Genomic DNA, 13,443 nt, shown 5'->3' on the forward strand with positions numbered 1-13,443 from the left:
TCTACTTGGATTTACAAGCTAGGCTATCGACCGGCTCCAGGCTAACATGCTAGTTAGCTTCATCGAACGGAGGCGGACGTTAGCATCTTAGCATCTTAGCAGGCTAGCAGAAGCCATTTTGGATGAACCTGTGCGGTATCGTAATAAAGCCGTCTTACCTTCACCAAAGCAGCTTCAGTTTGATGTTGTTGTGAAACTACCACAGGAGAATCAGACGGTCGTAGAAGGGAAGTGTTCTGCAGCGGCTCCGGGAGAGCTAGCAGCGTGAAGCCCGCTCAGACACTCTCATCAGCCCGCTGGTTAGCTAGCTAGGAGACAGCCTGCAGCCTTATGGGGCAGGAAGTCACCAATTTACATTGGTGACGTATTTTGTTGCTACCTCAATTCTGACCAATCACATCAAAGATATGTTTCAAGGCGTTTCTCAGGCCACATATCATCCAATGATAGGCGTCTTCAAACAAAGGAGCCCGCCTCCTTTATTTGATTGACATACAATTTAACATATCGTGTGCAGACAAAGTTTATCTGCTCAAATTAAAATGGATTAAATTACATTAAATTTTCACCGAGGGCAAAATCAATTCATATATTTTTCCAATCAATTAAAGAACAGATACATTTCAATAAAGTGTGAACAACAGATGACAATAATACATTGGGGAACTCTTTTAAAAACATAACTGCTGGTGTTTTTTTCTGAAGAGCTGACACCTTTCAGTGATGTCTTTGTTTCTTGGAGGTCTGAAGTCTGAAGTCTTACTGGCTGAATGACTACTGCTCATAATCAAACCTATTGGTTTTCAGTACATGTGTTTAGGTTAAATTTTAGTATACTAAAACACAGAGTTGATTTATGTAGTTATTTGGTTGAGTATATAGTCTACTGCATACTTTTTCTATATTAGTAAAAAAGAGGTATAATTTATAAAGCTATAATGTGTTAGTTCTATTCACTGCCTCATGCCATAAAAATTATATACAGTAAATCTGGCAAAGTATTAAGTCCAACCAAGTTCTGAGGAAACTATAAATTGGCATAATTCACGAACAGGTTACTAAAGGCCGGAAGCAATACTTGTTGTTTATGTATGCAGTTCATGTGTTTTTTAGAATAGCCAAGGTATAACTGCTGATGGAGGGATGTGTCACCGAGAGGCTTGAACCCATGACCTTCTGCGTAGGAGTACATTCGCCCTGTTAACTTCGTAACTGCTGAACAAAGATCTACTTTCCACTTCCTGAACAGTTCTGGCTTTATTTTCCCTTCATCCACAACTAGCAGGTTTGGAGCCAAGGGCAAACTGCTGCGCATCTCTCAGTCTGCTGAGAAGGGCACGGGGTCGTGACCTCCTCTTCGCCATGCAGCCAGGAAAATAATTGGGGAGCTCCATCACCCCAGACACCTCCAAAACTCCCCCCGGTACTTCCAGTTAATCAACCCTCCACCTCTTCACCTTTCCTGCAGCACTACTGCCAGGAAAACTCAGACAACGACAAGAAGCAAGAAATGAAACGGTTTTGTGGAATCACAGTATTTAATCCTTAGAAATCAAATGCATCCATTTAGTTTACATATATAACGTTACCACCCAAATACCGACTACTGCAGTACTGATGAATAAAATCAGCTTTTAATGCTCTTAATGAACCTACGGTGGTGTCTTTTGCCCCATAAGAGTGTGGCAAGTGTTTATTTCAAACGAACACTGGTTTCAGTGATTATATCCCCCCTCTGGATCAAAGTGAAAGAAACCCTGCTGTTCCTCCCAGGAGCTGTCTGGAGAGGAAAAGAGTTGAATGTTAAAAACATGAAAGGGGACTTGTGACAATCTACAAGGCAATCTGGCACACATCTGTAACATTTTGTATACAACATCAACAAACATCACATGCTGATACACACACAGCTTTGCGACCTGCAGAGACCTTTTCCTTTGGAATAAATAGACCGTAAACACAGAAGGACAACAAGGAAACAACCAACCAACAGCAAACTCACGCATGCACACTAACTGAAGACACGTGCATGAAGGACTGTGTTACAGTGGATCTGAATTTGATCCAAGAAACAACAGATGAGGAAACCTGTGTTGAAAACACTGTAAAATATAGTAGTAACCTTTTCTGGCATGCATGCAGCTGTGATAATCTGCATGATTCAAAGGTCGTATTTATTATTGAAAGGGCCTAAATAAGCATAAACAATATGGAGGTCAATTAACCTTGCAGGGTAGGCAGAGGACTTTCAGTTTCTGTTTCCTTTTATCTGCCAATCTAATAACTGAATTGAGGATGTATGTTTCAAACAGATGCAGGAAATATATTTATTTCCATACTTAATGAACTGCAGGTTAATTAAATGGTTATTCAAACAGGATGTGACCTTGTAGGGTAGTTCTGCATGTTTTTGACACAGCTGGCAAAAAAAAAGAAGCAATTTGTTCGCAAGGAAAACATAACTGAATGAATGTTTCACATGATTATTATGTTCTCATATTGAAGGACAAATTAAGAGAAATCTCACAAAGTAAAACCTCCTGCAAAAAGAAAACAAAAAACAAAAACCCACAACCAGATTACTGAAATCATAGAGCTGCAGCACATAGATACTACAAAGGATGTTCTGTGATTGTTTTTTTTACGAGCAACAATATGTAGAAATGAAGATAAAGGGATGAAACACAACACAATTATCTTAGAACTTCGAACTGTACTTGCAGTAAAATAGCAGTGCTGTGTGGATGTGAAGCTTTAATGTAGCTCATACAGGTTTCCACTAGGGGGCAGAATGAGCCTTTCCAGTTCAGATGAAAAACATCAAAAGGGTTCACTGACTCCTGCTGCTCTGTCGCTCCATCCTCCATTACGATGCACTCTGAGTCTGGATGCCTCCTGAAACCTATTTCCTTCCCCTATCATAACCACCGACTTCAAACCCTGCAGACACAATAAAGCACCTGTGTGCAGTCCCCTTGACATCATGTTGTTCTCTCTCTTTGTTCTCTTCATTATTATCCCGGCTTCCTTCAGGAGGACTTTCATCTCGTAGGTCTGCACCAACCCTTCTTGCTGAGGATCTCTGACCCAATTAGCTGTCTTTATTAAATAACCGTCCACCGGCCCTCGTTTAAACCACCAGTCGACCCTCGCAGAAACCTCAACCCCCTCTTTGGTGTTTTTAAAGTACAAAGTGATTACAGATTTAATTAGCTCAGGACCTTGCTTCCATATCCACGGTGATATTTGTTCAGAGAGTGGAGATAAAAGCTTCAGCTGTGCGACGATAACTTGCAGGGGAAATGTTTCTGCTCTGTTTATCTGAGACCACGAACCCTCTGTCAGGTCATTTCTATATAAATCAGCACCAAACCTCAATAACCAAAAATAATTCAAAGAATCACCATATCTCATTGTCAAACAAGAACATCTGGTAAGAACCAAGACAGATGTTCACCTCAGCCATGTTGTTTTTCTGTGTTAGTTCTCATATAACTGGATGATCAGAGTGTTCATCTGTGGTTTAAAATGTGAGAAGGTTTCAAGTTTCTATTCATTTTATCAAAACGCATCGGCTGAATGCAGGATTTTAGTTGGCTTCACTAAAACCTCCGTTCTCCTCAGCCACACTCAAATAAATCAGACTTTTTCCACATTTTATTCCATTTTTCAGAAGTCTCTGAAAACGGTAATTAACAGGATATATAGACACAGACGGTGGATTTATAGTGTGATTCTGTGTTTGTGTGTGCAGACTGCTTCTGCTTTGGAAAGTATATGAGCGTCAACGTGGCTGGAAGGTCAAAGAAAAGGGAGACAAAGATGCACTTTCATGTAAAGCCTGTTCAATGTGAACATAGTCTGAGCTAAAAGGGTTGTTTGGAGGCTGCAGAGGTGCACTTACATGTGGATACTGACAACAAAAAAATCCACTGAAAACACAATGTGCAGCACAACTTGCAGCTCTTTTGTTTTCCACCCTTTTTCACCGTGTTCCTGCTGCAGGTTGATACTAAATCACGATGCAGAGATGTGGCAGCACTCATTCTTTAGTACTTTGTTCTACTTATAAAAACGTTTGCTGCCGTTATGCAAAGGTTCCTGCTGTTGTGAATAAAGCGCTAAAAACTGAGCCCATGATTTACAACAGGACGTAAAATAAGTATGTACAGTAAGAGCAGATGAACGGGGCTATCGCTAAACTGGGAGTGAAGCTGTCACTTATCGTGAGCGTCATACTTTGCTTTTATTCGTGTTTCCCTTCACAGGATAAAAAAAAGAAAGAAGAGACTTTAGAGAGTAGCAGGTTCTGTCAGAGACCTGTGAGGAGCTTAAAAAAACAGGCAGTGTGACCTTTTCCAAAGACGCATTTATCGCTCAGTGACAGACACAGTATGATTTCTTTCCCTTTTTTAGGAGAGGGGGTTTGGTGTGTGTGTGTGTGTGGGGGGGGGGGGGGGGGGAAGCGGGGGGGAGCGGGGGGGGGGGGGGTTACTCAGCTTAAGCAAACAGGTCAGTCTCTGATGTAAAGTTGAAATGATGCATAAAGAAAATCTGACGGCGTAAGAGAGGGTGTAACACAAACCACTCTGAGTCATTTTTTTGATTGTTGTTATAATTCGGCTCCTCATCCTCTCCAACACAACCTGGGACAGACACCAATCCCACAGAAAGATGCCAATAAGTCAGTAAGAGCACATTAATCATCTTTGCTGTGGTAGAATAAACATCCTGGGACTGACGAGGTCCAGCTTTGCCCTCTTTCTCCACATCGGCTATTTATACCCGGTTCACCTTTCACCTGCTCCTGTGTGTGTTCGTCCGTGACCTTCAGAGAACATTCATTCAAATATGACGCTCCTTCGGTGTCCCCCTGAGAACGCTATGACCTTTCTCACACATCTCAGAGCCTCTATTTATCCAGCGAAGGGTTTTCTCAGCATGCTGGATGCTGTTTTTTCAGCTCCACAAGCTCTGAGTTTATACAATATTCACACCTGAGAGATGCCCAGTGCAGGCACTGTCCTTCTACTGTTGGCCATGAGGACTTGTGGGAAAATAAATAAAAAAACAGCTCAGTTTATTTCAGTTTACTAAAAACAGATATTGGCATTTATTTTGTGTTATTTTGTAGTTGTCTAATCTCTGAGCTGACAGAAGATGTATTTCCAGCAGCTAAATGCAGGGTATTAGCAGGAAATGGTAAACATCAGCTTTCTAACAATCTGCTCTTATCCGATGACATCCGATCATCACACAAAGAGAAGCCCATCATAAAAGAAGAGGAGGCACTGATTTACCATAACCTCAATAAACATCAATGTAACAGCCTGTAAGAAGAAAAGCTGGGTTTTGAGAGAGGAGTATGACTCCCGCTAGTTGTTTACTGGCAAAACTCTTCCATCTCCCACCGCCTACACAACTTCACACCACACTGAGGGCTGTGAAAGTGTATTCTGGGAAAAGATTCAAGGGTTGATGAGTCCAGGAAAAGAAGGACGAGCACAGATTTATGAAATTTGGTGACAGAAGATCTGAAGCCTAAAACCTCTCGTGACGCTGTGAAGTTGGTATTTTTTACATTCATAAAAACAATGGGATGGATTGACATGAAATTCACATTTGTCCAATACTTATGATTCTTCTGAGCCCGGGAGTGGCCGTAGAGAGAAAAATTATTTAAATCGTGCACATGAAATACAAAATGGAGGCCACAAAATACTCAATGACGACTTGATGACATATTTAGAGTCACCAAAAAGGCTAAAACAAACACTATACTGTGTATAAATACACTGAGTGAGTAAACAATTGCTATTTAGTATTTCGTGGCCTCGATTTCATCTTTTGATTCTGAACAAGTACGTGCACCTTCAATACTCCTGACATTCCCATCCAACAAATGGCTGCTAACTGAACATCCCCCTCTAAACATCTGCATGTTAGCAGTGCTACTGTGAGCGTGCTATTATCCTGATGTTGTTCGTGTTTTCCTCCAAGCGTCACTGTGATTCAGCCTTGCGGCACCTCGAGGCATGGCTGTAGGCTTTCTACCCCTCCTTCCTCTCACTGCCTTGTTGATTGACGTGCTAATAGTTGGTTTGGGGATTCAATCTGGCAACCTTCCACTCACAAGTACTCTCATGTAAATTTCAGGCCACTGTCACCCACATCTCTTCTCTACTGTAATTTATGTGGAGAAGTGGCTGATGTATTGTGCTAGGAAACCTCTTCTTTCCGTGCAGGGTCAGCATGAGGATGGGACGTGGGAATGGGAACAGGGTGGAGATGCAAACCTGTAAACAATTGACTGCGTGCAACCTTTTAATCCTTCCCCCATGTCCCGGGAGGGTTTTTGTAAAAAGTCTCCCATTCCCAGGCTGTCTGCCGAGGTGCTGATAAACTGCAGTACATGCGACCCTCTTCACATGTGAATCAATAATGCACTGTGATATCTTCTTTTTAATCTCCCCAGTCAATTACATTGTACCTGACAGGCTAATCTAAAAAAAGGCATTACTTGAGTGGCCTTTGGCAGAGGGTATCGCTCTCCGTACAAGAAAAGGGTTTCTAGCTGCTTGTATGAATCAGAGTACAGAAAGTAAAATGACTTCAAATCAAATCTGAAAGATGCAGGAGACATAATTCACTCTTCATATGAAAATCAATGAGTCCATGTTTGCAAACTCAAAGTCAATTTCTGATTCATCACAGGATGACAATATGCTGGGTCGACTTCTCCACAGATTTCTCTAAGTGGAACAACTTGTCAGCTACCTGTCAGAGTCGAAAGGCCCCGCTAAGACAAGGACAAAGTGCATTTTCAGGATAAAGTGCAGGAGAATTACTCCACCAGCAGAACCCCTCAACACAGATCCACAAGTGGGGATAAGTTTTCTCTGTGAAGATGTACGTTTTCAGAAAAACTTCTCCAACTTTCTGTTTTGTAAAAGAAACAAGATCTTGTTTGTTTGTGTATCTCTCTGTATCTGGGGAATGCAGGATTAAAATATTAGTGCTTCCTATTCAAACTCTTCCCCTCTAGTTCAAAACAAAAATCAATACGAGCTCCATTATGTAAAAATGTTCAAAGAAACCTGGTCCCAAGGGTGGGGTCGCTCTCTGTGAGCGTTCCGGTGTATTTAGACTGGAGGATGTATGAACCAAAGACTGCCTCTGGACTGAAACTCTAAAGAAGTTCTCTTCAAGCTAAAGCTTTATTTTGTTGGCACAGAGTGGAATAATACATTTACACTCTTTACAACCTGGTGTCAAACCACAGCAAGTAATAGCATCAGTCCAAGAGGACATGGTGTCACCAACCACTTTCACTAACCACAAAACCCACCTGGTTAGGTTCAGCTAATGATCTGGTTCTGGTTCAAATACATGACTTTACGTGAGTAATGTTACGTACATCAACTAAGTTTCTGAATGCAGCCTCCATTACAAGTTAATTACATTACGTAATGTAAGTTATTGAAATACGTTATTTGGAAGAAATTCATGTTGACTTTTGCTTTCTTTTGACTTGAACACTGTTTCTGTGTTCCAGATGGTCTTTCCATCAGCACACTAACAAACAGCACTCGTCCATGTCAGGACTCTTACTGTGTAGGACAGGAAGTAGTGTTGTTTCAACTCACACACTGCAGCTCTGCACTGACAGGAAATGACCTCATCATGTGACCACATCAGCCTCCAAAACATCTGCAGCTTCAATTATTTTACCCAGAAATCAACATGTTTTTGTGTCCTCTGTTTAACACTCAATAAACACTCTGATTCTTCTGTCCAGCAGCAGCAGAGAAGGAACACTTTGTGTTCAGGAACAGCTGCAGCTTCATCACACGCTTTTAATTTGAAAATCCTTTATGGCCCCGCCCCTTCCTCTACAGAAAACACATACAACATCTGGAACACAAGAACAACATCTGGAACATGAGTACAAAGTCTGGAACACAAGTACAACATCTGGAAAGCAAGTACAACATCTGGAAAGCAAGAACAACATCTGGAACGCAAGAACAACATCTGGAACGCAAGAACAACATCCGGAACGCAAGAACAACATCTGGAACGCAAGAACAACATCTGGAACACAAGAACAACATCTGGAACGCAAGAACAACATCTGGAACACAAGAACAACACCTGGAACACAAGAACAACATCTGGAAAGCAAGAACAACATATGGAACACAAGAACAACATCTGGAACACAAGTACAACATCTGGAACACAAGAACAACATCTGGAACATGAGGGCTGTATGTGAACAGATTTGATTTCCAAATGATATAGATTAATAACTAATTGTTACATGATTGTAATGTGATGTGTTTATACGTCTTTAATCAAATGGAGCAGGTGGAGGTTTGTGGAAGACTCCTCTGGAAATCAGTGATCTCGTGGACTGAAGCTCTGCCGTGATCCCTGGCTGGAGTTTGACATAGTTACTCTGTGTCCAAATTAAAGTATGGATATTATATAGTGAAGTATATTTTGTTTTATCCATAAAATTGAGTTGAAAAAGAAGCCCGGCGGCAACATTGCTCTTGACCTCCGTGGTAATTTTGCACCGTGCCAATTACCCCGCCCTGTCATTTGTGCCATCCAACCGGTAATGGGCAGCCTGACATAAGAGAGCGAGAGCATCCGTAAATAATTTCTCGCTATGAAAATGGTGGAGAACACTGAGCGAGAAAGAGGTCTCGTTGCTAATTAAAACGCCGCCGCCTGGGCCCGGCGTCTCCCTCATTAGAGCCTTCAGCCCTCTCCGGCTCAGAGAAACGCTGCGTTCCTGCACCGAGCGAGCATCAGGAGGAGCAGTCAGAGGTTAGCACGGAGAAAAAAGCCAGGCGGCTTTGTGGAAGATGACATCCAAACCCAAATTAAGTTAATTTGAGGTTGTGCAGCGAGCCTGTCAAGACCTCACAGCATCAGGACTCCAGCAGACACACGGCTAATAGGCAGGACAGAAACACTGTGAACTGCAGAGTTGGTGTCGGAGCCTCGGCCCTCGACTGCCTTTCACCCGCTCTCAACCTCAACCACATTCCCAGGAAGACAATTAGAGCTCGTTTGTGTGAGCTGGACCTGGTTTGCATTTTGGACAGTTTCTACTTTGATTGACAAACCGTGTTTTAGTTGTTGTCGTCTCTGTGACCGTATATTGTCATTACAGTAAAATAAATTAACTGGCTGAATTTTGGTTGGACAGGATGGATGATGTGTAAAGATCCAAACATCAACCTGCCTTGCTTTGATATATATTCAAATGAGCTCCACACAAGGAAGTGAATTTTCTGTTATCTCCCGAAGGGTGTTTTATGTTAATATTCCCGCTCGTGGATTGGAGGTGATTCCTCATTTTGTGGCGCCGTCTGAGGAAAGGTATGTCAACAACGGAGCACAAACACAAATTAATATTGACTCAATCTTCTGTGTGGAAGCTCGCTTTTCCATTTTGTTTGTGATTTTCTCAACTAATGAATTATTGCTTGGTTCTTTTCAAATCTATACAAGCAAGTTGTTGTTTTTTCTTCGTTTGACAAACAGTTTTCAGGATTAAAATGTACAGTGGTATAAACAAAGGGCAGACGTGTACGAGGAAGAGTATTATTGTAATAATGATGAGATCAATGTTGCACCGTAATAAATAATAATGATAAACTTTGATTTGTTTAATAGAAACTTTCATACAAGAAATGAAGCTGAAAGTGCTTCACATAAAAACTGGGATAACAAAAGGAACGCAAAAACATGTTAAAATGTCACTTAAAAATAAGATATAAAGAAATTAAATGCCAAGGTACACATCAAATTAAACACAAGGTAATACATTAATAAAATAAAATAGAGTTAAAATATAAAACACATTTTCAAGGCTCAGTGGCACCAGAGAGCTTCAGGTGTAGCTAGCTCAAGGCTAAAGTAAAGAGTTATGTTTTAAGCTTTATTTTGAAAATATTTCCCATGCTAGCTTCCCTGATATCTGCAGGTAGTGTTTTCCACAACTTTGGAGTGTAAGCGACAAAAGCTGGATTCCTGATTATCTTTTGGCTGTTGCTGAGAACTTCCATTAAAAGGACAATACGCAATAATAGAACTATATGGTATCACAAATACAGCTGTCACCAGAGTATGAAGCAGTAGGAGAAACATACCATATGAGTTTGATCATGTAATTTGCTTGATATAATTTTTTGGACATGAAGGTCAATTATGGTATGAACATTTAAAGAAAGGTGTGGACAACACAGACTGGATATAAAAGTGTTCGTAGCATATCGTGTCTGAAAAATGGTTCTGATCCAGAAGTGTCTTCAGCTGCAATACCAGCGAGTGCCACTAGAGGTCGGCTCCAAAAAGCCTCCGGCTCCATAGACTCCCATTCAACTTCTCTCATCAAATCCAAAGTGAATAAAATGTGTCCATCAGTTATCTCGGTGTTGTTAGCTAAAGTCACTCCTTCTTATTAGTTTTCTGGAGGTCCATCTGAAAATAATCCCTCATTCATTAGAAAAGAAGATTCAAGAAGACCTGTTTTTGGGGGCGTGTCTGTTTGATTGACAGGCCTGTGGTGCAGTCAGGTTACAGCTATCGGTGGGCGGGACGTAGTATCGTCAGGTTTCCGATCAGATCGGTCAGATCCACCGCTGGCTCCTCCCCCAGCTCGTCCAAATATGGTCACTTCCTGCTCCAAACCGCTCCGAACTAGTAAGATGGTGACGGACAGAATCTGAACTGGAGGATTCATAACGTTCACAAACCAACGGGGGACATCAACAGGACGTTGGTGGCCAGAGAGTTTCAATAATTCAGCAACAAAACAACAGAATCTCATTTAATAAGAAGAATAAGATTTGTTCTCAGGAACTCCAGCTGAGACTCTTCAGTCATTTAATACTGTCTCCCTGAAATGGTTTCTTGTGATAAGTACATTTGAAACAGTCTGCCTGGAGGAGTCCTGCAGGTCCTCAGGGTCCACTCAGGGAACTCACACTTTCTGCAATTATCTGCTAACTGGAACTTCACAAGTTGGAACAAGACGGCAGCTTTTGTGCCGCGTGTCCCTCTGCAAGATTGAAATGCTGAAGAAAAACTAATTTAGCAGGATTTCACTGTGTACCCTCAGGAGAAATTCACATTGTTTATCTCAGTCACCACTATTTTAATAATGCAAATTATATTTAAAAATATCATTCTCTCCATCTCCAAGACTAACTTCTGCTTATCTGTACCTTTACACCGCCTGTATTTACGTATACAGTGATGTTACTGCACCTGAAATGTTAATGTTTTGACTATTAGACATTGTTTGAGACAATTTGCATGAATAAATGTGTGTACATTTTGTTTCTCTTAGAAATTCTGTTTATATATCACAGGTTTGTTTCCCCAGATCCATTGTGGTTGCAAAAATAATCACTTCAATTTCAGATCATTGAAACACTTTTCTGTCATCTAAATGTGATCATAAAAGCACTTAAAAAGAGAAGACTTAAATCAGCAAACTGTCACTGATACAGCAGCATGTGTGAGCCAAAAACCCACATTATAGTCTGATGAACTGTGGATATTTATTATATTATTATATGATAGGCCTGCTTTAGATAAAGGAATCTCGAACTGAGCCACAAGTTATGTTGCTGTTGCTGAACATGGTTCAAAGAGCTGCTGTTAACTAAACTCTGATATTTGATGAGATTATTGAGATGGAGAACAACATATAACACACTCTTGATTGACGTTATGATCCAAGGACAGATTTTTAGTTATTTGCTTTGTTACAAACATCAAACTGATTTTAAATAAGGGTTTTTCCTACTACTGGAACAGAACGAGACAACAGCTCTTACAAAATAATCGTAAATGTCCCACACTGGAGAAAGCATCATGATTTATGATTTATAACAGTGAGGGAGCGTTGAAGGAGGATTTTAGATTTCTTCTTCATTAGTAATAAATAAGTCATCATGCTGCTTGATAAGCGTTTCATTCAGTGGCGTCGCCTTCTTCTTCGTCAGAGCATGTGTAATGAAAATCGAGCCTCGGCAAGCATCTCTGTGACTTTTGCTTCCATCGTCTCCGTGTTCGGTCCTGGCGGAGTAAAGACACACCCGAGTGGCTTGTACATGGCTGTAATTAAGATGTGAGGCTGCGATAAGAAATCACTCAGAAAGTTTACAAACTGAGGCAACATGAAACACTCATGTTTAATTTATGTGTATGCCTTTCAACATTTAATGATGTCCTCAGATGTTCTTTAGGGGGAAAAACACACATATTTCCATGCAAATGAGAAGACAACAAACAAATGTGCTCGTCTCCTGGATCAGCACATATCACACAGAACCAGACGTTCAGATTACACCAACGTCTGAACAAATATGCCCCTCTCGTCATTATTCATCGTTCTGCTGTTTAGTTTGTTACCTTGTTTGTTTGTGCAAAGAGTATTATTGTGTTCCCGCCGTCATCGTGCTCGTACTGTCGCACAGCGGCCAGTTGGCTGCTCAAACACAACGTGTCCGCTGCGAAGGCTTCGAAACATGTCTTTTAATTTAAATAAAATGAGACTAATGTGCAAGTAATCTACGACAACAAGGGAAATTAAAAGTCTCTGTTTGGCATGTAAAGGTGTGATAGGAGGGGAGATTAGCGTAACTGGTTCAATGACACATGGGTGCCGCGGGGGATCCGTGTTGTTAAATCTTGCTGGCGATTAGCTGTGATTAAATGATGTCTGATAAGCAACTGCTGATTAGTTTTTGCATTTGTTAATGGGAACACTGCAGAACTTAAAGCTGACTTCTTACTATTATTACTATTATCTAAGATACACAGTTTTAACTCTGAGCATTTCTGATAATCATGTGCTTTGTTCAGCGGTTTTAGTTTTAATGGTCTCAGGTACATGTAAACTGCCAGTTAATATACTGATATAATATTGTTTGTCTGGCCAGCAGCCCTTTTAATTCTGCACCTACAAACCTGACAGACCAATGCAGAGCAACATAATGGATTCCAGAGGGATGCTGAGGGATGAATACAGTTGAAGGCTGTAGATCATCACTGGTGAGGCCACCAAGGCCTTGTTATGTTGGTGCTATATGAATAAAGTTGGACTTATTATATGTCATTATTTTCTCTCAAAACCAAATACAAGTAGTTCATGCCCACCTAATTACAGCCCCCCAAAAATATAGTTACAACTCTAAATGATATGTTTTTGCAGGTATCTTGCTATCAATCTTTGTAATGTTTGACATTTGTATTAAAAGTAAAACTGGTGAACTGCCCAGGGTAAAATTGCTTAAAGTCAACTGGATCGGCTGGATCGTATCCAAAGTCGGCTGATGATGTTAAATCAGCTTGAAAAGAGATAACTAATATTACAAATGCCTCTATCCCTGATATCAGGAGAACTGCTGCGCT

The sequence above is a fragment of the Embiotoca jacksoni genome, unplaced genomic scaffold (genome assembly GCF_022577435.1).
Source record: "Embiotoca jacksoni isolate LCO1_2020_lvr unplaced genomic scaffold, fEmbJac1.0.p SCAF_3, whole genome shotgun sequence".
NCBI classification, from domain to species: Eukaryota; Metazoa; Chordata; class Actinopteri; family Embiotocidae; genus Embiotoca; species Embiotoca jacksoni.